This window comes from Sus scrofa, chromosome 1 (assembly GCF_054392235.1).
Source record: "Sus scrofa isolate SSC_HxYL_T2T_F1_AM1 chromosome 1, Sscrofa_HxYL_maternal_Yorkshire_Landrace_v2.0, whole genome shotgun sequence".
NCBI classification, from domain to species: domain Eukaryota; kingdom Metazoa; phylum Chordata; class Mammalia; order Artiodactyla; family Suidae; genus Sus; species Sus scrofa.
The window spans coordinates 235,905,776-235,929,247 of NC_139383.1; the positions used below are offsets into that span (position 1 = coordinate 235,905,776).

Here is a 23,472-nt window from a genome sequence, read left to right on the forward strand (position 1 = left end):
CTGTTCTTCTTATTCTCATCAATTTATAAAAGCTCCATATGTATTAAGGAAATTATCCCTTTGCGATTTTAGTTGAAACTATGGTTTCCCTATTTAGCAGATTGATTAGAAATGGTAAATTGCTAAAAACCAAACTATACTAAAAAAAAAACCACACTTAAGGGAAAAAATATGTTTGTAAGCTGCAATTTGAACCAGTGTAAGGAACTAACAAATGATGTGTTGAGGAAAGAAAAGTACCATTTGCTGCCAAGAGCCACACAATGGAGTATAGAGAGAACCAGCCCATGTGAGTAGGGGGCTGAACAGACAGGGTGCTGCAGTCAGGAAAGAAAGGAGCCTCATTTGAGGCTAGACTGTAAACCCAAGAGACTGAATTTCAAACTGTAGGCAATTATTTAAAACAGTAGATGATATCGCAGGTCAAAGATCAGGATCCAAGTTCAATCTCAGCTCCCCTTCACCTTCTGGACCATTCAGCTCTTGTTCCTTACTCAGTCCCTCTTAAAATAAAAACAGCTACCAACCAGGGACCCTTAAACAAGGGTCTGGAGTCACACTGTTTCAGATTAGCAATACCACTTATTAGCTGTTTGACTTTGGACAAGTTAATTAAGCTCTCTGTGCCTGTTTCCTCATTGATAAAATGGGAATAATCACATGACCACCCCCACAGAGCTGCTATGACAATAAATGAGATAATAAATGTGAAGCATTTAGAAGAGTATCTGGTACATACCTGCATACAATTGAAGTTATTTAATGCTATTAATACAAACTAAAACACACACATACTCCATTTCAGAAAAGTAACACAATATATCAAAGATTTCAGTCACCTGTTGCGTATAATTGTCTTCATTTTTCAAATAAGGAAACTGAAGCTCAGACAAAGTAAGCCCATGTACTTTCATCACCTTTAGGTCACTTGCCAATATTAAAGAAAGTAACATATTTACAAAGAAATCTTGGAGAAAAAAAAAATCTTAGCTACAAAGGCAAATGGAAAACCATCTTCAGGGGTATGAAGGGTTATTGTGAGGACCAGAAATTAACCTTGTTCTGTTGCTCCAGAGGACAGAGGACAGAGGACAGAGTGATGTCAATATGTAGAAAGTCAAGGGATGTGGAATCTGGCCCAGTTTTATGAAGAAATCGCTGTTTTTACTTTCCATTGTATTCCTAGTCCCTCGCTCAGTGCTTGGCAACAGCTCTCAATAAATATCTGTGGAATAAATAAATGAATAAATGAAGTAAATAATAAGAGTTATCCAAAATGAAAAGGGTTGTCTCAGGAGCATTCCATCATGGCTATGTGTAAGGAGAGGCTACAACTAAGCATCTGATGGAGAGTGAGAATAAATGCCTATTGACATCTATTATTTTATCGGTCTTCAGGAAGAAAAATGATCCTAGTGAAAATGCAGAAAGAGTATTTCTCACAACCACTAAGGGATTGAACTCTGACTTTAAAAGTTTCTGTACTACAAAAGAAACTATCTTCAAAAGGGAAGCAGAAGTTCCCGTAGTGGCGTTGGAAACGAATCTGACTAGGAACCATGAGGTTGCAGATTCGATCCCTGCCCTCGCTCAGTGGGTTAAGGATCCAGCGTTTCGGTGAGCTGTGGTATAGGTTGAAAATGCGGCTCAGATCCTGAGTTGCTGTGGCTGTGGTATCGGCCGGCAGTTGTAGTGGATTTGACCCCTAGCCTGGGAACTTCCATATGCCATGGGTGTAGCCCTAAAAAAAAAAAAAGACAAAAGGGAAGCATTGTCAAATGCTTCTCTATCTGATGAGTTATTATCTTTGTGGGCAAAACTGATCAGGGCACGACTACACTACTGATTATTTATTACCAGGTAAAATCTGGTAAAGAAAAATGTAAGCAGCCTATCTCAAAAAGAATAAAAGAGGAAAGCAATGGTTTGAGCATATTATTAATAAAAATTAACAAGGATAATCCCTGTCATTTGAGAACCTACTATGTGAGAACATACTTCCAAGAACTCCTCTTAGTATGGTGTTAATGGGATTCTAGCTGTACAGAGAAGAGACAAGTTTAAAACCAGAAGCCATAGATGTCCACACGTGGTACAGCCAAAGGCACAGAGTCTATCCCCCAAGCTCCAAGAGCATGCCACTCTTGCTCAGGCGGAGAGAACACTTGACTTCTCAAGTAAAGTGAACCAAGGATGTTTCCTAAAGTCAGACCCTAGGTGTCACCAGTGTGAAAGAACAACCAGTCATCCCTCCATCCTTTTGCACTTTCATTCACACAGGAAATAACACTGTCAGCTTGCGCTGCGGGGAGCTGACGCACAGGGCGGAAAGGGAGTGGGTGAGAAAGCTAGCTGTTTGCGCAGACAAGTTTCAGCTGGTCCTGGAGCTCTGCCTGTTGCATGTCTCTTCCATGCCCTAGGCTATGTCTGGCAGCTGCTTATGCAAGGCTCAGGCTCTTTGGAAGGGCTCATGGGGAGCCCACATTATATATATGAACCTGTGGTTTGAAAATTATTCCCCTGGATTTAGGTTTAGGATTTGGATTCTGAAGGGATAAGGAAACAGGAGGTCGTATTGGTCATAACAGGACTTTTCTTTCTTTGTTCCCCTCTGCCTGTGACAGCAGTTAGATTTAATGTCTCATGTTAACTTCAAGTCAAAAAGTCATTCTGCTGGAGAGAATAATAATAATAATACTGACATGTGCATGCTAGTGAACAGAATGTTTTCACAGACTCTGTCTTGTTTGATCCTCGTTACACACCTATGGAACAATGACAAGGATTACCATTACCATTATATAGATGAGAAAAGTGAGGCTCAGGGACATGGTAAATACCACTCAAAACAGTATTCAATTTAACATCCTGTCCCCAAGATTATATTTGCTGGACACAAGAGGAAAAAGTTACAACCAGAGCAAGGAGGGAAACAGTTATAAATTAAAAGAGACTTGGAGTTTCCGTCGTGGCACAGTGGTTGGTGAATCCGACTAGGAGCCATGAGGTTGTGGGTTCGATCCCTGGCCTTGCTCAGTGGGTTAAGGATCCGGCATCACCGTCAGCTGTGGTGTAGGTTGCAGACTCAGCTTGGATCCCACGTTGCTGTGGCTCTGGCATAGGCTGATGGCTAAAGCTCCGATTAGACCCCTAGCCTGGGAATCTCCATATGCCATGGGAGCAGCCCTAGAAAAGGCAAAAAGATAAAAAATTTAAAAATTAAAAATAAATAAATAAAATAGACTTAAAATACACAATAAGCAAGTGTAATTTGTGGTCCTTGACTAGATTCTGATTTGAATGAATCAGTGAAATATACATTTGGGAGTAAATAGGAAATTTTAATATGGGCTAGAAATTAGGTGACATTAAGGAATTATTGCTAATCTTGTTAGCTATGTCATGATGTAGTTATAAAGAAAATTTTTCTTATTTTTAGAGCTTCCCACTGAAAGATTAGGCAGGAAATATCTTATCTTCTAAAAAAGATAGCAGAAAATAATAATGAGGTATATGTGACAGTGTTGGCAATTGCTAACTCTAGGTTATAGATTTATAGGTGTTTATTTCACTAATTCTGTTTTTCTAAGGACTTAAATTTTTCACAGAAAGTTAAAGAAAACTGTTGAGGAAAACAGTGACACATTTTTCCTTTTACACATAAACATCTTTGTCTTTTTAAATTAAAAAAAATTTACCTTTTCCTTGACTCCTTTTCAGTGTATAAAAATTTTTGTGTGACACATAAATGGAAAGGCCTGGGTCATATGTTACTGACATTTTATAGCTATAACTTTCTTTAGTCACATCCTACTCTGTACCATTCAAGATTACAAATAGGAGCCCAATACATAGAATGTGAAAAAGATTTCTCAGAAAAAAAAAATTTTATTTTATTATTTTTTTTGAAAAAAAAATTAAATGATGCTCTAAAGGTTTTTTTCCCCCTTTTTGCTTTTCATTTTGAAATCATTTCAAAGTTACAGGAGCTGCAAGAATACTAGGAACTCCTGTGTATTCTTCATTTATATTCATCAACTGTTAACACTCTGCCACGTTACCTCATCTTTCTGTCTTCACAGTTACATGTATTTTTTCTGAACCATTTAAAAATAAACAGCAGATGTCATTCTCTTTTACCCCTAATTACTTCACTGTGTATCTCATGGAAACAGAGACTTTTTTTTTTTTTTTTTTTACATAACAACAAGATAATTCTCAAATTCAGAAATTTTAGCATGCCAAGTCCATCTGGAAACTTTGCCTACTGGCTGAACAATGTCATTTACAGAAATTCCCCCCAGTCTGAATCCACAATGTAGTCTAGGATTCTCCATTGCATTTGCTTGCTGTGTTTCTTAGCCCCTCTCATTCTGGAATAGTCCCTTAGCCTTTCTTTCTCTTTCACAGGAACAATGAAGAGTATAAACCAGTTTCTTTGTATAATCTCTGTTAATTTAGGCAAAAAAAGTAATAATTCTCTTTAACCATAATTCCAAGTATTTTACCAATTCAGCCACTTTCTTCTCCAAGAAAAGCTAGAATTACATTTATGGAAGAGAAAGTTTTACCTGTTAAACCTTGAAGTATATATAAAGAACGTTATTATCTGAGAGAAGGTTCAGAGAAGTTCCATCGTAAACAAGATTACTTAAGTAAATTTACATGGCAATATCAGGTTTAAACTAGGCAAAAAGATTACTTGTGATTATAATAATTCAACACTAAAACGTATTACTAAGGGAATCTCTAGTAATCTCTAAAAGCTATGGTTTCTTTTATTTTAACTGAATTTTTTTTTCCTTTTCTCTTTTTTTTGCATTTTCTAGGGCCGCACCCATGGCACATGGAGGTTCCCAGGCCAGGGTCAAATGGGAGCTGTTGCTGCCAGCCTATGCCAGAGCCACAGCAACTCAGGAACTGAGCTGAGTCTGTGACCTACACCACAGCTCATAGCAACACTGGATCCTTAACCCACTGAGCAAGGCCAGGGATCGAACCCACAACCTCATGGTTCCTAGTCGGATTTGTTAACCACTGAGCCACAATGGGAACTCCTTAACTGAATTTATTTTAATTGTTTTACTTTTTGAAATAGCATAAATATTTCCTTATCTGGGATGTATAAGAAATGTGTATAGAAAAGCAAGAAATCAGGAGTTCCCATTGTGACTCAGCAGATTAAGAACTGGACATAAAATGATAGAAGATAATGTGAAAAAAAGAATGAATATGGATGTATGGCTGGGTCACTTTGTGTGCAGCAGAAACTGACAGAACATTGTTGATCAACTATAATAAAAAATTTTTTTAAAAGAGAAGCAGACATAGTGCCCACGAGGATGCAGATTTGATCCCTGGTCTCACTCATGGCTTAAGGATCTAGCATTGCTGTAAGCTACGGCATAGGTCAGCTCAAATCTGGTGTTGTTGTGGCTGTGGTGTAGGCTTGCAGCTGCAGCTCTGATTCAACACCTAGCCTGTGAACTTCCATATGTTGCAGATATAGCCGTAAAAAGAAAGAAAAAGAGAGAGAAAGGAAGAAAGGCAAGAAATCAAATTATAATTTATCTTTCAGAATTTGGATGCTTAGAAAGCACCTTAGAGATCATCCAGTTCAACTTCTTGTTTTACAGAAAAAAGAGACCAAGACCCAGTCTATTTCCTACAGAAAAAGACAAGCAAACATGGATGTCTTATAGAATAAGGAGAGGAGGGTAAGGAAATGATCTCAGTATCCATCAATAGGAGGCCGGTTTTTAAAACTGTTTTGTCAGTACATTAGATTCTCTGTAGCTAATAAATAATAATGCAAATATAAATATATTTAATGTATAAAATGGAAAAACAAACTCTAAAAGAGCATATATAGTATAATTCCATATTTGTAAAAGTAATTGTCTACATGTGTATGTGAGAATTGAAAAAAGTGTGGAAATAAATACACTGGCATATCGCTAGTGATGGCCTCTAGGCAAAATCAGAATTGATTTCAACTGACATTTTCATATTTAGTAAAGAATGAATTTTTGTATCATTACTTCATTAAATAGAAAAATAGTTATTTTCATTGCAGAAAGAAGAAAATATCTTTCTTCATTTTCACTTTCATGGGTAAACATTAACCACTGCCCAAAATGTGTTGAATACTGTAATGAAACTGTTACTGGAGGCATTATCCTTAATATCCAGATCAGAATTGTGCAAAAGATAGAAGAGAAGAAAGCCATGTCATCAGTTTATTTGAAAATGGAATTATGTTACCAAGGTTAGAATCTGAAGAGAAAACAAAGTGTCTCTCTCATTTGAGAACTACATGCTGTGGGGAATTTTTTGGATGGATGGGTAGAAGGAAGGAAGGAAGGAAGGATGAATGTGTGGATAGATGGATGGATGAATTTAAATATATACAACTGTACAGAGTGTTATCATTCCATAAAGAATTGGAGGTGGCTGGAAAGAAAGATGGACTGCTAAATTTGATCTTAGGCTTTTACCCTTTAGTATTTATAGCCAGTTTTCACAGTAACTACATTGTGTGTGTGTGTGTGTGTGTGTGTGTGTGTGTGTGTTTTATTACACTTTCTTAAGGAAGAAAAGGGAGAACTTTAGGTCTCTGCTACTCCTCAAACCTATGCCCAATCAATAGTACTATGCTGGTAATAAAGTGTGGATGAAGGCATGGTGAATGGTCATAAGTGCCATGATTTGAGGAGTTCTTAACCTCTGTAGGTGGTGTTGGGTTCTCCTTTAAAATCTAGAAAAATGCACATACAATTTTGACTCAATTTCAGAAGATTCTTTTTTTTTGGGGGGGGGCACACCCATATGTTGGAAGTTCCCGGGCCAAGGACTGAACACACACCACAGTAGCAACCCAAGCTGCTGCAGTGACAATGCTGGATCCTTAACCCTCTATGCCAAAAAGTTACTCTTCAGGAGATTCTTGAGTCCCCAGAATGTTATCCATTAATTTCATTGAGGGTCACCAACTCCATGTTAAGAACCCCTGAACTAAATTGTAGCAACAGATGACTGGACCTGATAATGACAGGCAGAACTGACCATAAAGGATTTGGAGGTCAAGCCCATGTGTTTCTATTTGGCATAAAGAATTTTGGCTGCTTTCTTTCTTTCTTTCTTTAAAAGTTTTATTGAAGAATAGTTGATTTACAATGTTATGATATTTCTGCTTTGGCTGCTTTAAATGTAGCTGAAGCAACTGGCAACTTAAAATTAAAAAGGAAGAAAATGGAAGTTTATATATTTTTCTGATTAATACTTCGAGTTAAAACAATGCTTTTCAGAATAATGTACCATAGTCCCAAGTGGTGAATTAAGGACAAGCATTTATGATTCCTTACAAAGAGAAAGAAAGAAAACTAAGGATGTATTCATTTATTCAACAAGTCTATACTCAGTTCCCACTATATGCCAGGCCTTGGAGCTGGAAACATAACAAAATAGACCAAGTGCCTGCCATGTGTAACTAGTGTTCTTGTCGAGGTGGAGGAGGGAGACAATAAACAAGTAAACAAACAACTACATGGTATAATGTCACACTGTAATAAGTGCCAGAAAGAAAAATGCCCCCAGGAGAAAGAGAAAGAAAGCAATGGGGAGGCTGTTTGGCAGAGGACAGTCAGGGAAGGCTGAGAAAGAGACACTTGGACAGGTGCCAGAATGGAGTGAAGGAGCAAGCCACGCAAGCAACTGGGGAGTTTTCCAGGAACACAGAACAGGAAATGCAAAGGCCCTGAAGAGGGAATGTGCTCCATGTGTTTGAGAAACAGCTAGGAGGCCACTGTGGTTAGAGGGAGGTGACTAAGGGAGACAGTGATGGGAGGTCAGGAGGCATCCTGGAGTCAAAGCATGTAAAGGCTTGGAGGCCACAGGAGGGACTTTGAGTTGTCTTCTAAGAGTTGTGGGAAGCCATCAGAAGGTTTTCAGGGGGCAGTATCATGATCTGACTTATAGTTTGTGATGGGTCACTCCAGCCACTACGTGGAAAAAAAGACAGCAGAGGGATGACTCCGAAAGAAGAGAAGTGGAAAGAGAATGCTTATTTTCCATTTCCACATGGTACCCAGCAATTTCTGTTGGCCCTGGGAAGAGAACATAGATACAAGATTATCGAGATCAGACTGTATTCTTTAGACCAGTTCATTCTACCAAGTATGTCACCAACATCCAGCTGGAAATGAGACAGCAATCACCCACCTAATGTTAGCTGTGATATTGTGATTTATAATCAGAGCTTAGTCTTTGTCCTCATTTCTGGCATAGAGTTCCTAAAACCCTTAGAATTTCCTAAGTACTGAGAGTGAGTGTCCTTTGGTATGTTAATAAGGTGACTCTGGGGAGTTCATGACTCAGTGGTTAATGAACCTGAGTAGTAACCATGAGGTTGCAGGTTCAAACCCTAGCCTCAATCAGTGGGTTAAGGATCTGGTGTTGCCATGAGCTGTGGTTAGGTGGCAGACACGGCTCAGATCCCCTGTTGCAGTGGCTGTGGCATAGGCCGGCAGCCACAGCTCCAATCTGACCCCTAGCCTGTGAACCTCCATATGCCACAGGCGCAGCCCTAAAAAAAAAAAAGACGAAAATGAAAAAATAATAAGGTGACTTTGGGACCAAACTTAAGGATGGGGGCAGCTTGCCAGGAGAACCAACCACACAATTAGAAGACTGGAACTTTAAATTCTACCTCCAAGACCTTGGGGAAGGGGAAAGGGGCTGGAGATTGAATCAATCATCAATGACCAATGCTTTAATTAACCATGTCTATGTAATGGAGCCTCCATAGAAACAGTAAAGGTTCAGAGAACTTCCAGATTGGTGAACTCATGGAGATTTGGGAAGAGTGGCAAGCTCCTCCCATTTCTTTACATGTTCCCTACGCGGTTCTTCTATCTGGCTGTCCTTGATTTATGTCTTTCTTTATAATAAGCTAGTAAATAGTAAGTAAAATATTCCTCTGAGTTCTCTGAACCCCTCTAGCAAATTAATCCTACCTAAGGAAGGAGTTGCGGGGAACTCCAATTTTATAGCTGGCTAGTCAGAAGCCCAGGTGACAAACTGGACTTGCACTGGCATCTGAAGTGGGGGGTGGGGGAAGTCTTGTAGGACTGAACCCTTAACGTGTAGAGTATGACACTATCTTTAGGTAGATAGTGTCAAAATTGAGTTGAACTGCAGGACATCAACATGTCTGAAAAGTGCTCCATGGTATGTGGGAAACCAACCCCCACGTTTGCTTTGAGAATTGGTACCAGAATACCATTAGCTCTTCTTTATGCAAATAATTCATCTTTTCCTCAGTCTTCACATTGCAAGGTAGATACAGGAGCTAAGACATAGCAGCCAAAGCCATGGACTGGGATCAGAACACCTGGGTCCCACACTCCATAGGACCTGTGTAGATTCAATGAGTCACATAACCTCTCTAGACCTCAGATTTTTTCAACTGTAAGATGAGAAATAATGCTAGTCTCTTCACAGAGTGGTTATGAGAAGTAAAATTCAAAAATGAATTTGAAAGGGCTTTGTGAATCCTATAAGGAATTATTTTAAAAAAACTTACTCTCCTCCAATTCAATCTTGACCCAGCTCAGACTTGGCAGCACCTAAAAGAAGAAAGTGACAAAACAAAGAAATGGTCCTCACACTACTCTTTTGGAGATGCAGAACAGCGTTGGGCAGGGGGAGTTGTCAGAGAGCAGGCTAGGATTTTACAGAGTAAAAGGACAAAGAGAGGAGAAATGAGAAAAAGTGAATGGAAGGTGCCAAGACCAGCTCAGCAGGATGGGGCTGAAGAACGGGTGCTGGGGAACTTAAGAAATATAAGTTAACGTATAACAAGATACAGAGACATTTATCTTAAGTAAAGGTGGGAACTGGGGGACTCAAGGTCTCAGGGACCAAGATCCCTGCCTCAAGAAACCACACTGCTTTTATTGTGCTCTTGAGGATTCCATCAAGTGAAAAGGGGGTTGTAGGTGCAGGATATAAGGGTTTTTTTTATTATTATATGTTATTTTATTATTTTAAAAGTCACTTAGCTGGTAGATGGTTAAACTTTTACTCTAAACTTTAGGCATTTAAGAACCATTAGCATTTGAGTTAGCTATCTATGCACAGCATTTCAGAGAATCCTCACTGTGCTTCCGCAAACTGCATGCAGTTTGCATGCCTATTTGCCGCAACCCTGTGTGCCTAGGTTTGCACCTCGGTTCTCTTTGCTAATGCATATTCTGCTAACGACCACTCATAAACCACTTGGCCATGAGGTTCCTCTTTCTCTTATTTTTTAGAGAACATATCATGCTTGTGCAAATGGTGTGCCAATCTGCACAGGTCCAGCATGCCTAGAGCAATGTATTATGTCCTCATTCAGCTGACCCCGCGAATAACCCATGCCTTTAGGTCTTTGTTCTTAAGCTTAAGTCATTTACCATCACCGTTTCTCAAGCAGGAAGACGGGACAAAGTAAGGAAGGACAAGATGGAGTTTTCAGCAAAGAGGCTAAGAAAATATTATAAAAACATGTTTCGCAACAGGAAGAGAAAGTGGGAGCCTGAATAATTAAGAGGGTTGGAGGCAGTGTATGAAGAAATATAAGTCTGTGTAGCAGACAGAGAGACATTTCCTAGATTCTCCTTCAAGGCTGACAATCAGCAGACAGCCTCCAAGTATCAGTCCCTTGGCTGCAAACAGCCACCTCATCCAAGGGGCACCAGAGACAGCTTGTATCTAGTAACTGACAAACAAATGTTATAAAGACCTACCCATTTTGGCCCAGTGATGGACAACTATGACAGGCAAATTCATTCCAATGTAGCCAGCTGAGTTGCTGGAAACTGTCAGGGCTATAGCACAGAAAGATTTCTCCCTCTGCTTCCCCTTCCTTACAAAAATGTTGACCCCAGCACATACCTTGCAACCCAAACTCTGTCCAGCATCTCTTCTGGAGAACCTGGTCTGTACCAGGAGAAGTCTGAAAGCACAAATGATAAGATGAGGTTTAGAGCCAGATCACTCACTGCCCAGACTGGAGATAAGGACACCATCGCTGAAGCACAGACAATCTCTATGTCATAAATTTTCACTGGTGGTGAACTGAGAAAGTGAATCTGTGAAAGGGAACACACTAGCAGGTTGATGAATCAGACATTTGAGACATATGGAAAAAATAATAGCTATAAGGATAACAATATCCTTACCTATTGCTAAGGACCACCGATGTGCTACAGAAAGATGGAGAATAGCTGAGGGTAAGAAACAAGGAATTGAATGCCAGGTGCAAAAGGAAGAGGGCTCTTTGGTTGCAGAGAAGTTCTCATCTCCTGCAGCTGGAAAGCAGAGAAAGTCAAGGTCCAAGTCCAAGTCTTAGTTGAATGGATTAACTTCAGAGATGATTAAAAGCCTAACTAAGGAAACTGTTATATTAAGGCCAGAGCACTGTTTGGGGGACTAGGGATTCTGACACATGGGCTGAGACATCTGAGCAAACTCTTCCAAAAATTTTTATTCCGTAAGTCCCTTTGAACATTCTGAGGCTGCTGGTGTTGCCCATACCTACTTCTTAAGAAACAAACAATATTGCATCCTAGGATCTAAAGGATTTAAGGATTGTGGACCTTACATTTCCATTAATTCACTGGTCTGGCATCTGCAGAATGGATCCAGTAGGATGACTGTAGACTACAGCAAACGCAACTAAACAGTAGTCTAATCACAGATGCCAGGCCAGATGTGTATGAATTAATTACAATTAATAATCTCAGCTATTAATTGAGATTAATACAGCCTCAGGAATATAGACTGAAGTTTACCTATCAATAGACATTGGTAGATCTTTTGTTGAATGCAGTATCAGTTGTAAGCACAGATGATGATCTAGCTTGACTTCTGTGACAAGTCTCAACCTGTGAGTTCTTAAAACAATAAAACCTCACTTCAGAATAATAACTGAACCAGTAGCTGAAATCTCTTTCATCTTCCAGTCTGAAAGAGTATCAGAATGGCTTTGCATGGATCAAGCTTGCATGCTTGATCATTTTTATTAAGTATGCTTGCCCATATTCTACTTCAGCCTTGGCTGTGGTTACCAAGTATCTATAGCCCTTGAATTTCTAGACAGTATTTCTCTTTCCCTGAAAAATCATTTTTTCCTTTCCTTTTCTTCTTTTTTTTTTTTTTTTTTGCTTTTTGCTTTTTAGGGCCACACTTATGGCACATGGAGGTTCCCAGGCTAGGGGTCAAATCAGAGGTACAGCTGCTGGCCTATGCCACAGTCACAGCAACAAGAGATCCGAGCCATGTCTGCGACCTATACCACAGCTCACAGCAATGCTGGATCCTTAACCCACTGAGCAAGGCCAGGGATTGAATCCACAGCCTCATGGTTACTAGTCAGATTTGTTCCAGCTGTGCCAAAACAGAAACTCCTGGAAAACCATATTTTAGCAATGAAACTTGTACTACAGTATATACTTCCTGTATCTACCTCCTATAATATATACTTTCTGTATAAATATCTGTAAATATCCCAAAGAACAACCACTATTTTTAAGCACTTAGAAAATTTGTCTATGTAAACTACTGTAAAATTTTTCAATAGTTAGGTCAATGGCAATTTAGAAACTGATTTTGATTTTGCAAATGTGTTCTTTTCTATCTCAATCTGGAAAGGAGAACAAGAAATAGTTTGAGTTCACATGTAATAAACCAAAAATATGTGTTTTCAGTTTTCCCCAGGGATATACGTCTTCCCCCGTCTCAATATACTTCAAAGAGACCTGGATCATCTGGACACCCCATGGAACAGCACATTGATCCATTACATTGGTGGCAGTGTGTTGGTTGGACTGGACGAGCAAGAAATAGCTGGCACTTCAGAGGCCTTTATAATATATGTGTGTTTCAGAGAATGAGAGAGAAACCTGTGAAGATTCAAGCTTGCCCAATAGTAAGGGGTCTGCCAGGCTATCCCTCCAAAGTAAAAGATTAATTAGTGCATCTTATCTTCTACCATGAAGAAGGCAGCACAATGTCTGCTGGGCCTCTTTGGGTTCTAAAGGCAACACATTCCACACCTAGAGGTATGGCTTTGGGCCATGTACTGGGCGACCTAAAAGGCTGTCAGCCTTGAGTGAGGCCGAGAGCAGGAAAAAGCTCTGTATCAAATCCAAGTTGTGACACTAGCAGTCCTGCTACTGGGCTGTGTGGTGCATTAGACTCTATGGTGTCAAAGAGACAAGTCCCAGGAGAGAATCCCAGCACAGGCTATCCTCATAGGGTAGTGCCTCCAAGCTGGTCCTCAAGCTGTGCCTTAAGCAGGCTATTCCAACACTCCTTCATTGGGGCAGCTTCTGGGTGGCAAGGTATATGAAAAGATGATGGTTGTGGACACAGTATCTCCTTTGCAGTAAAATGAGTCTCTGGTCTGACACAAAGTTACATGGGATCCCAATCCAATAAGTTAAACACTTTGTAAGCCCTCAAAGAGTGGTTCTCTCTGAGGCCCAGAATGCAGGAAAAGGCAAACCCATCCCCAGAATATGTGTCTATTCCCAGGAAGAACTGCTGGCCCTTCCGGGATAAAGGCGACCAATATAGTGACTTTCTCCCTCAGACTCTGTTGCTGGCAGTTGGACACTCGGCAGTGGCAGTCTTGGTAAGTAGGAAGCAATAATGCTTGTTCCCTGCGTTGTCTCCAACTCCACTATCACAGCCACTTGATTCATGTGTCCATCACATCAGTACTAGATTAGCCAGTACTAGGCTAGCCAGTCAACTGGCCAGGTCATTTTGTATATTTGATTGTTTAGTGTCTCTTGTGTAGATTCTCTCAGGTAAATCTTAACACTTGATACACTTCATGTCCATTCCCATGTCTATCCACAAACCTCTCCATACCTCCTTGTTACAAACTTCCACTCTTATTTTTCCTTCCAGACCACTGGACAAGCGGTCAGCGTATTTGCCACTATCCATAAGTTCATACATATTCTAACCTCAGGTTACTTCTCTTTCCATAAGAAATGGACACCCAAGTGCTCCACTCAAAGCTCTACCAACTGGAGGACTTTCTATTTCCATTGCCTTTCAAGGCGAACTCTGAGGGGACTGTGGAGAAGCTACCATCCATTTCCAGCTTGCATTCACATGCAAAATGGGCCCATCTGCAAAGCAACTCAGACTCTTTTCTTGTCTTTCAACTGGTCATGAAGAATCCCCCAAACAGCTATAGGTGTGAGCTGAGGAGGGACACTGGAGCAATAGTGGGAGGTACCATAGTGGGTGGTCTGGGCTACTGCTTATGCAGCTTACTTGTGCCTTCTGGTCGTACTTATGCTCCTGGATGTAGCACTTTTTTTAAACTATGATTGCTTATCTTATGACTTTGTTGATTGCCCACAGCTCATGATGGGAAGTTTCACTGCATGGTCACTTGGTGACCACTGACAGGCTTTTTGTCTCTACCAGAGCCTTAAAGCATGGCAGGAGTAGTTTTTCAAAGACACGTGATTCTCTACTGCAGATAGCATGCCCTTGCTCCCAATTCCCAAGGCCCTGATTTGTGACTCCCCTATGAGGAGGGCTTGCCACAAAATCCATACAGCATCTTTTCCTACCATTGATACCTCCAACCCCATGGGGTCTGCTGGATCCTAAGGCCCAAGTGACAGGGCTGCTCACACCTCAGGCTGGACCTGCGCAGAGTGCTTTCCTGCACAAGGCCCCACATGCACCTGGCAATCTTTCATATCACTGAGCATATGAGCTGGAGAAGTAACCAAAACATAATAGAGATTCAAGCTTTCATCTGCTTTTGATAAACATGACAATGAAGGTAATTAAAAGGTGGGGTACCCAGCAGAAGTGCTTCAATTTGCAATGTAGGGACTCAGCCAGAGTAAGATAAAACTACAGAATACAAGCCCAAATCCACCTAGGACTTTTTCTTCCTGAGGCATGCAGAAATCAAACTTTCTATTTGATTAGCCAAGTATGAAAGTTCTACCTTGACAAGAAAAAAGTACATCCTGTTGTCTTCATTTCTTGATGTCAAGTGGGTTCTTGTCAGATACTAATACATTAAAATTTTAAAGCACAGGAAGTGGCTAGGACAAACTATTTTCTCAAAGGTTCAGAATGGGGGAGTTCCTGTTGTGGCGCAGCGGAAATGAATCTGACTAGGAACCATGAGGTTGTGGGTTCGAACCCAGGCCTCGCTCCTTGGGTTAAGGATTGGGCGTTGCCATGAGCTGTGGTGTAGGTTGCAGATGCAGCAAGAAGACTCAAATCTACCAAGTTATCACAAGACAAATAATACTTCTACCTATCATTTATTACTGTTTCTTATTATTTATTATCACAATATTATGCTAAGTGTAATTACATTTAGTACTTGGAAAAATCTAGTAAAAAGGAGGCTGTGAAAAATCTAGTAAATTTTGCTAGGAGAACTCACAAGGTTCACTATATAGTCATATTCATGCGTATGATTTATTACAGTAAATAAATCCAAAGAAAAATCAGCAAAAGGAAAAGGTGCATGGGGTAAAGTTGGAAGGAACCTACAAGCTTTCAAGATTTCTCTCTTAGGAGAGCCACACAGGAGTCCAGCAATGAGTTGTGACAACACATGTAAAATGGTATCTACCAGGGAAGCTCATTAGAGACTCAATGTCCAGAAATTTTATTGGGGGCTGCTCAAATAGGCATTCTTAGTCTAACATGCACTAAAATCACAGACTCTTGGAAGGAGAACAGGCACCCAGCATAAACCGCATTGTTTGCACCAACAGTCTAAGCAAGTGAGTCATTTTTATAAGAGAATGGTGGGAACCACCATTCCAAATGTAACTTTCCTGGTGCCAACCAAGGGCCAGCCTCGAAAGCAGGCCTTGAAGTAGGTCTTTCACAGGATAGAGATCTTGGGACTGCTATGTCTTTCTACATTAGGTCTTTTAACTCTTTTCTGCATATAGGCATTATTATCCTTTTTAAAACATATTTTATATTTTCAAATTTTATATGCTCTTTTACTTATATATTTATATCTTTAAAAGAATGCAAAACAAACTCAAATAGGTTAAATATTTTCCTCAAGATCATGTAGGTCATATACGGTAAAGCCAATATTCAATCTGAAGCATGTCTACCTCCAAAAGCCATACAGTTTTATGTCTTATAATATCTCAGATCATAGCACTTCACGTGTAACTTTTTGGCCACACCTATGGCACATGGAATTTCTCAGGCCGGGAATCAAATCCCAGCTGTAGTTGCAACCTACGCCATAGCTGCAGCAATGCCTGATACTTAACCCACTCCCCTCTGGCCAGGGATTGAACTAACACCTCATCAGAGACAAGCCAGATCATTAACCTATTGTACCATGGCAGGAATTCCCCACATCTAACATGTAAATTGTGTTTCTTTTTATATAGTTAAAATTTACTTACATATATACAGATTCTTCTATAAATAAATTCTTTCACTGAAAATTATGGCTGCTACAAATCTACATATAGAAAAAAGAAAGGACACAGGTATTTTAATCTCAGTATTTCTCATTTCTAAAAGATGTTTGCGGACTTCTGATTTCATATCCTGCATGTAAGAAACTTGGAAGTTGTCACTCCATCTTAACAACAAGTAAAAAGCTCAATAAACTGAAAAATCAACATTTCTCAGATTCACTAGAGATCTGAACTCACAGGACAAACTAGTGCCTCCCAAACTAGAGAGACTCATAGATGGATACAAAGAATTATAACTTACCAGAGCAGAAACCTCAATGAAGACCAGTGCCAGGACAGGGAAACCTGAACTGTGTTTGACAAATTACTGAAAGCACAATGTAGACAAGTCTGAGAGGTAAAAACTCAAGAGGACCTAGTCATCAGGAGGACCTCACACTTTTTAAAATTTTACTTCCTAGAACTCCACTGGGGTCTCCTCTGGCAGGGGGAGGAGAAAAGAAACCGTTTTAAAATACACCAAATCATTCTGCTCTTCTTCATAAAGTCTGCCCTCAGGATTTTATCCCTAGTCTCCTGGGACTTATCAGAATAGAGAGCCTAGAAATAAACCTATATAAATATAGTTCTTTGACCAGGCCCTAGTCTCCTGGGATTTTATCAGAATAGAGAGCCTAGAAACAAACCTATATAAATATAGTTCATTGAACTATATGGGATTAGCAGATACAAACTGCTATATATAAAATAGATAAATGACAAGATCCTACTGTATAGCACAGGGAACTATATTCATTATTCTATAATAAACCATAATGGAAAAGAATATATGTATTTGCAAGTCAAAACTACTATAAGGTGCCACTTTAAATTGGCCAGAATGGCTGTCATCAAAAAGTCTACAAACAATAAATGCTGGAGAGGGTGTGAAAAGGGAACCCTATTACACTGTTGGTGGGAGTGAAAATTAGTGCAATCAGTATGGAAAATAGTATGCAGATTCCTCAAAAAAACTAAAAATAAAATTACCATTTGATCTAGCAATCCCACTTCTGGGCGTCTATCCAGAGAAAACCATGACTCAAAAAGATACATGCACCCCAATGTTCACTGCAGCACTATTTGCAATAGCCAAGACATGGAAACAACCTAAATGTCCATTGACAGAGGAGTGGATGAAGAAGATGTGGTACATATACACAATGGAATATTACTCAGCCATTAAAAGGAAAGGAATAATGGCATTTGCAGAACATGGATGGACCTAGAAATCATCATGCTAAGTGAAGTTAGAAAGTGAGATACCAACGTCATACGCTATGACTTACATGTGGAATCTAAATAAAAGACACAATGAACTACTTTGCAGAACATATACTGACTCACTGACTTTGGAAAACTTATGGTTTCCAAAGGAGACAGATTGGGGGGGTGGGGGATGGGCTTGGGGTTCAGGATGGAAATGCTATGAAATTGGATTGTGATGATCAATGTACAACTATAAATGTAATAAAATTCACTGAGTTAAAAAAATATATGTATATGTGTACATATGTATATATATTCATGTATAACATGTATATTTCCATTATGTATACATATATATATATCTGAATCACTTTGCTATACACTAGAAACCAACATGATGTACATCAACTATACTTCAGTTGAAATTTTATATATATATATATATATATATATATATATACACACACATATATATAGTTCACTGATGATTTTTTACAAAGAGCAAAAGCAATATAATGGAGCAAAGATAGTCTTTTTAACAAACAATGCTAAAAGAACTAGACATCCACATGTAAAAAAGTGAATTTAGATACAGACTGTACCTGTCACAAAAATACTCAAAACGGATCACAGACCTAAATGTAAAGCACAAAAGTATAAAACTCCCAGAAAATAACATCGGAGGAAATATAGATGATCATGGATTTGGCAATGACTTTTTAGATACAACATCAAAGGCATGATTCATGAAAGAAATTATCGATAAATGAATTTTATTAAAATTAAAACTTCTGCTCTGGGAGTTTCCATCGTGGCTCAGTGGTTAACAAATCCAACTAGGAACCATGAGGTTGTGGGTTCGATCCCTGGCCTTGCTCAGTGGGTTAAGGATCTGGCGTTGCCATGAGCTGTGGTGTAGGTTGCAGATGCAGTTTGGATCCTGCGTTGCTGTGGCTGTGGTGTAGGCTGGCAGCAACAGCTCCAATTAGAACCCTAGCCTGGGAACCTCCATATTCGGCCCTGAAAAGACAAGAGACAAAAAAAAAAAAAAAAAAATAGCCTATGGAAATGGAGAAAATATTTGCAAATGATGTGATCAACAAGGGATTAATTTCCCCAAAAAATACACAAACAGCTCATACAGCACAATATCAAAAAAAAAAATGAAATTAAAAAAATAAAATAGATAATGAACAAGGACCCCACTATATAGCACAGGGAACTCTACTCACTATTCTCTATTAACCTATATAGGAAAGGAAACTGAAAAGGAATGGATATATGTATATGCATAACTGAATCACTTATCTGTGTACCTGAACCTAACACAACGCTGTAAATCAACTATATTCCAATATAAAATAAGAATAAACTTAAAAATTCAAGTTCATAGCGACTTATTAGACTATATTCTTTGTTTTGCTTTTTTTGAGAGGTTTCTGCATTAAGGCACTCTCTCAGGCACTTAAGATACAGCAGGGAGTTCCCGTCTTGGCGCAGTGGTTAATGAATCCGACTGGGAACCATGAGGTTGCGGGTTCCGTCCCTGCCCTTGCTCAGGGGGTTAACGATCCGGCGTTGCCGTGAGCTGTGGTGTAGGTTGCAGACGCGGCTCGGATCCAGCGTTGCTGTGGCTCTGGCGTAGGCCTGTGGCTATAGCTCCGATTCAACTCCTAGCCTGGGAACCTCCATATGCCGTGGGAGTGGCCCAAGAAATAGCAAAAAGACAAAAAAAAAAAAAAAAAAAGATACAGCAGAGAAGAAATAATGTCTCTTTTGGCATATTAAGTTTCCCAGGCTACAGGTCAAATGGGAATTATAGCCAACAGCCTACTCCACAGCCAAAGCAACTCAGGATCTTAGTCGAGTCTGTGACCTACACCACAGCTCATGGCAACGCCAGATCCTTAACCCATTGAGCGAGGCAAGGGATCAAACCCACATCCTCATGGATAGTAGTCAGATTTGTTTCCACTGAGCCATAAGAACTCCCAATAATTGTCTCTTATGAAGTTTACATTCTACTATGAGAAGATAGCCAACAAACAGATAAGATAGCCAAATCAAAAAAATAAGCCCCAAACATAAAGAATTCTTAACTCTACAATAAGAAAATACATATATATTTGGGGGGGGTTGTTTTTTAGGGCTGCACTCACAACATATGGAGATTCCCAGGCTAGGGGTCCAATAGGAGCTATAGTTGCTGGCCTACACCACAGCCACAGCAATGCAGGATCAGAGCCCCACCTTTTGACCTACGCCACGGCTCTTGGTAATGCGGGATCCTTAACCCACTGAACAAGGCCAGGGATCAAAGCCACATCCTCATGGATGCCAGTCAGATTTGCTAACCACTGAGCCACAATGGGAACTCCTACAATAAGAAAATAAATGACCCAATTAAAAAATGAGCCAAGACCTTAACAGGCACCTCATCAAAGAAAATATACAGAAGGCAAATAAGAAAAAAAGATGTTCACATCTTATACCACCAGGGAAATGCAAATTAAAACAGTGAGCTACTACTACACACCTATCAGAAAGGCCAAAGTCCCGAACACTGACAATACCAAATCCTGGGCAGGATATGGAGCAACAAGAACTCTCATTCATTACTGGTGGGAATGAAAAGCGGTATAGCCACTTTGGAAGACAGTTTGGTGGTTTCTTACAAAACTAAACATACTCTTGCCATATGGTCTAGTAATTCCTTAGTATTTATTCAAAGGAGTTGAAAATTTATGTCCACACAAAACTCTTTACTTAAGTGTTTATAGCAGCTTATTTAGAATTGCCAAAACTTGGAAGCAACCAAGATATCTTTCAGCAGGTCAGCAGGTGGTTGGATAAATAAACCTGTGGTACATCCATATAGTGGAATATTATTCAGTGATAAAAAGAAATGAGCTATCAAGCCATAAAAATGCAGAAATCATAAATGAACATTACTAAGCAAAAGAAGCCAATCTTAAAAGGATAAATACTATATGATTCCAACTATGTGGCATCCTGGAAAAAGCAAAATCAAATCATGGAGACAAAAAGATCAGTGGCTGCCAGAGGTTGAGGGGTAGTGAGGGATGAGTAGACAAAGCACAGAGGATTTTTATGGCAGTGAAACTAATTTGTATGATACTATAAAGGTGGATAGGTGTCCTTACACATTTGTCCAAACCCGCAGAATGCATAACAAGAATGAACCATAGCATGAACCATAATGATGTATCAGTGTAGGTTGCTCATCACTATTGTACCACTCTGGTCACAATGTTGATAATGTTGGAAGCCATTAATGTGTGGGGTCAAAAGCCAGAAATACCTGTACATTCCATTCAATTTGGCTGTGAACCTAGAAGTGCTGTTAAAAATATGGTCCATTACACACTTTATATATTAAAAAACAAACAAACAAACAAACAAACAAACCTATGGGAGTGCCCTTGTGGTCATCATCATTGCTGTGGCTCTGGTTATAGCTGTGGTGCAGGTTCGGGTCCTGGCCTGGGTTGAACCTCTGCATGCCACGAGTGTGGCCACAATTTTTTTAATAAAAATAAATCTATGAATGAATGTACACTTAATATGTTATACTAATAAACTAATTTTAATTTAAAAATTATATGTAATGGCAAAGGAAGAAAATTCAACTATGCTAGTTTCTTTGTTTAATTATTTGTCTTTACTTTTTCTATGAAAAAAGTCCCAGGTATAGGCACCCAAAAGAAAGTTTCCAGGTTAGATATCCTTTATTACTCTTCAGAAAACTGTTCTTGCTACTTCTTAGCAGAGAAAAAAAAGAGAAGGGTAATCCATCAAAGCTTGTGTGTGAGAGGTAAGCCTTTCTCTTTCAGTTTCTTCACAGGATTAGAGCATTCTCCCTCTGAATTAAAATCCAAGTGTCTATCGACAAATGGTTATTTCTAAGTCAGTAGCTTCCCACAGGAAAAATCCCTGACATGGCTGTCAGGTTGAAATGAATGAAGAAATAACATATGTGTATTTATGAGCCCTTTAGACACAGATATAAGGCCACCCATGAAAACTGTTTCATGAGTATTAAAGTTCAAATATGAAAAGATAAACATATTACCTAAAAAAAAAAAGCCCTCATTCTACTCTTACCTTAGCTTTTACAACACAAAGAAACTATTTTGTAGCACAATCTAAACTGTATATTTGTGCTGCAAGCTTCTTGCGTTTGATGTGCATGGCAGAAAAAGATCTCACAGACAGAATATTAACTCATGTAGTCAGTGTAGGAGCATGGGCTTCAATGATGCATTCTTTGATATGACCATTGATTAACATTTGTGGCTTAAGGGCTCCAGGGAGTAACATCCCCACAGGCCTTGTTTACTATAGGGAGTGTACCTATGCCCAGATGGATATTAATCCCTAATCCCCTGTGACTTAGTTTACCGGGAGGAAAAGGTCAAAGAAATTATGAGATTTACAGAACATTTCCACCCCTAGGACCCTACTGTACAAGGACTGATATAGGTAACTGAATAGGGCCAATGGGAGAAAACCACATCTTTCTGAACCCCACTTTGGTGCTTCTCCCCACCTTTAAGAGATGAAAACCTCTATAAGACAATAGAGAAAGGGGTTCTTCTCCCCCACCCCAGTAACACTGAGAGCTATCTGCTTTCCTTCAATAAAAACTTTGCTGGAGTTCCCATTGTGGCGCAGTGGTTAACGAATACGACTAGGAACCATGAGGTTGCGGGTTCAATCCCTGGCCTTGCTCAGGGGTTAAGGATCCAGCGTTGCCTTGAGCTATGGTGTAGGTTGCAGACATGGCTTGGATCCCACGTTGCTGTGGCTCTGGCGTAGGCCAGTGGCTACAGTTCCGATTTACCCCTAGCCTGGGAACCTCCATATGCCTCAGAAGCAGCCCTAGTAAAGGCAGAAAGACAAAAAAAAAAAAAACCACTTTGCTTGCTTGCTACCTGTGTGTTTGCGGAGTTCATTCTTCGACCGCCATGAACAAGAACCCAGATTCTGGTACCATCTTTCCAGCATCAATAGGGTGTGATTTACATAACAGCACAACAAATACTTGATCAATTACATAATCTTAATATAATTAGGGCCCACTCATGATTCATCTCAGTCTCCTGCTTGTTTCCAATCAAATCATAGAAGCTTTATATAATTGAAATCAGGTTTAGGCTTAAGGAAGGAAGTCAGTGGTTATTTCAACCACCCCTTGGCCCATATGTCCTTTCTTTTGTCTCCCCAGACAATGCTTTTATGACAAACATCCTGCTCTGAGCTAAGGTGAAAATTTCAGCTCCTTAATTTGCAAATGAAATGAGCTTGGGCAAGTTACTTTAGATTTCTGGAACTTAGTTTCCTCATCTCTAAAATGGGGATAAGAGCAGTACTTACCTCATGACATGGCTCTAAGAATTAAACAATATAATGCATGTTAAGCTCTTGGCATACTCCATGGCATTAAAAAATGCCCAATAAATTTTGTTTTTCACTGTTATCATAAGGGCCATTCAGTGATAAATGGCAATCCTTTTTGAACCATGTGCTATTTGGATAGCAATCTTTTAGAATGGAATAGAATCTATTAGGATAGAAATCTTTTCCTTATCCTTTTTTTATTTTTTACCAGTGTTATTTATGCAGTGTTAGCATCTTTCTTATCTATGGGAGCTGGGTATTGGGAAAGTCACACAAAAAAAAAATCCATGTGAGACCTCTGGTGCCAAAT

At 39.5% G+C, this 23,472-nt stretch overlaps 1 long non-coding RNA gene across 8 annotated transcripts in view; it reads right to left on the reverse strand.

Moving 5' to 3' along the window:
* Nucleotides 1-996: 996 nt before the first annotated feature.
* Nucleotides 997-23,472, reverse strand: part of LOC110255688 (uncharacterized) — an 81,108-nt gene continuing 58,632 nt past the window's right edge. For 6 of the 8 annotated variants that reach the window (XR_014822720.1, XR_014822727.1, XR_014822728.1 and 3 more), the window contains 3 exons: nt 10,936-10,996; nt 9,584-9,626; nt 7,126-8,105 (listed from right to left, as the gene is read on the reverse strand). This is a non-coding gene — a long non-coding RNA (uncharacterized LOC110255688). Of the gene's footprint in view, nt 1,226-7,125; nt 8,106-9,583; nt 9,627-10,935; nt 10,997-23,472 lie in introns of those variants that run through there. The other 2 variants (XR_014822746.1, XR_014822740.1) reach the window with 1 other exon arrangement.